The sequence below is a fragment of the Rhipicephalus microplus genome, chromosome 6, assembly GCF_043290135.1.
Source record: "Rhipicephalus microplus isolate Deutch F79 chromosome 6, USDA_Rmic, whole genome shotgun sequence".
NCBI classification, from domain to species: Eukaryota; Metazoa; Arthropoda; class Arachnida; order Ixodida; family Ixodidae; genus Rhipicephalus; species Rhipicephalus microplus.
The window spans coordinates 28474819-28477035 of NC_134705.1; the positions used below are offsets into that span (position 1 = coordinate 28474819).

Genomic DNA, 2217 nt, shown 5'->3' on the forward strand with positions numbered 1-2217 from the left:
TGATCATCAAGCGTTACCTCAGTTTTTCGGTGCGGGCATCGTGTGTCATAGAAAGGCGCTTCACGATGCACTCGCGGCCGTTTTGCTAGCTCCACATATACCAAATTTGATGTTACGTGACGTCAATAGATGAAAAAATATATGACTGGTGCAAACATGATAATCTCGACACGCGTATCATGTAAGAACATGACAATACCACGCTAATAGCGCGCCTGAGGCCATTTCGCTAGCTCAACATATACTAAATTGGATATCACGTGACGCGAATAGATGACGAAGGTAAACGACACACCCAAACATGATAATCATGACAGGGAAGTCATGTACGGCATCACTTACCTCCACCTCGTAACGTTGTACTGATTTTAAAGTGACATATCAACCTTTCTTATTCGTGTTTCGCATATAATCGATTCCCACCATACGTGGGATCTGCCAACGTTTCTTCTTTCTTTTCTGCGCGCCACTTGCGATCCATCGGGCGACGCGCGGTTGCCCTGGGAGCAGTCGTGGTCCCCGTTCCCTACGACAACATAGATCGTAGGGAGCGGGACCACGACTGCCAACAAGGGTCATAAGGAGTCAGGGGGAAACCGCAACATAGTCGCAGTTTCCCTCTGACTTTCAGGGATCTCGGCTTCTAACTGCCGCACTTTGCCCGTGTTCAACGAGCCACTTTTCAGCGTCAGTTGTGTGCCGCCTGTCTCCTCCACGCCTTTCGATATGCTCTCGGGAGCGCAGCAATTTTTAGGCGATTTCCACGCTTTTTCTGGCAGCAAGCTATCCGCTCGTGCTGTCAGTCGGACAGTTAACGCGCAAAGCACGGGAACCGTTTCCCTTAGGTCAGAGCTAACGCCGCGTTTGCTTGACATTATCTAGGAGACCACCGCAAGCGTCGCTTTTACCGTATGACCGAACGCAGATGTTAAGTTAATAATTCCTTGAGGCTTCACACTCTCCGGTGGGATCGCGCTCTCCCGCAACACAGTGATCTGCGCTCCCGTGTCGAGAATGGTTCCGATATGCGTATCCTTACGCCGTAGAGACGCCGTAGTGGAGGGCTCCGAAATTTCTACCGCCTGGGGTTCTTTAACGTGTATTGAAATCTGAGCACATGGGCCTACAACGTTTCTGCCTTCATCGGAAATGCAGCCGCCGCCACCGCGATTCGATCCCGCGAACTGCGGGTCAGCAGCCGAATACCTTAGCCACTAGGCCACCACAGCAGGGCGGGAACCTGTTCAATCAGCTCTTTCTTACGCTAAGGGCAATTCCATTTTCAGTGCCCTGTGCTACCGCTACTGTAGCACGCCCTGGACATACGTTTTCCTTCCATGCCTAGGCTTTCTCCGGCACCGCGGCTCTTCGCTGTCTCCTTCTGAGCTCTAGGTTTGTTCGTGCCTTGATATTCTGCTGACTTTTCATTCGCCTGTCTTGCAGCCCTGTTCGCACCTTGTGCTTCGTCGAACGTTCACATCAACGCGGATATCTCTGGGGCGCTCATCCACTTTCTCCCTTCCTGGAGTATAACATACCACACTGCCTCCTCCTACAAATTTTTCTTTAACTGGTCGGCAACCAAAAGCTTTACCAGGCCTTCGAATGTCAACACCCTTTTTGCCTCAAAGTAAAAGAGGAGGTAGCTCTCTAAACGTGTCGAAAAAGGTTTCCACCCTTCGTTCGCACACTTCCCTGACCCCAAGAACCTTCTTAGATATTCCCCTGCCGAAAGTTTGAGCTCGTCTATACCGTTTGCTTGATTACCTCGCAATCTTGCCAACTTTGCGCAGAGACAGTGTCGCATCCAATGATGTTCCAACTGAGGAGCGACTATTGGTACTTGAAACTTATCTCTATGCTTCGTTATTATCAGTCACGTGGACAAAAATTTGACTCTCTCCGCTACCAATGAGAAAATCACACGCCCCCAGAACTCCCCCGATACCTCGTACGCTTCTAGGACACTTTCCACGGACTCAAACCACACCGGTGCTTCAGTCTCTGTTGGGAATTAGGGTCATACACCTGAGCGAACTTTCGAATAGTGTCTCAGTTCGCTACATGGATCCCGCCTGCCGAACTCAGGTCCACTCCGAAAGCTTCCGCCCATCGTCTTCGACAGTCTCTCTATCTCTAACCACAACTCCTGCAGTCTACGCTCCTGCGTGAGATTTCCGATACGGTCATCTTTCTGGCACTCCCGCGCACTACACT

The 2217-nt window shown here is 50.7% G+C and overlaps 1 non-coding gene across 1 annotated transcript; it reads left to right on the top strand.

Moving 5' to 3' along the window:
• Positions 1-1781: 1781 nt before the first annotated feature.
• Positions 1782-1917, top strand: LOC119168788 (U4 spliceosomal RNA). Its single transcript, XR_005109479.2, has one exon. It is a non-coding gene; the product is annotated as a U4 spliceosomal RNA (small nuclear RNA).
• The last annotated feature ends 300 nt before the right edge of the window (positions 1918-2217 follow it).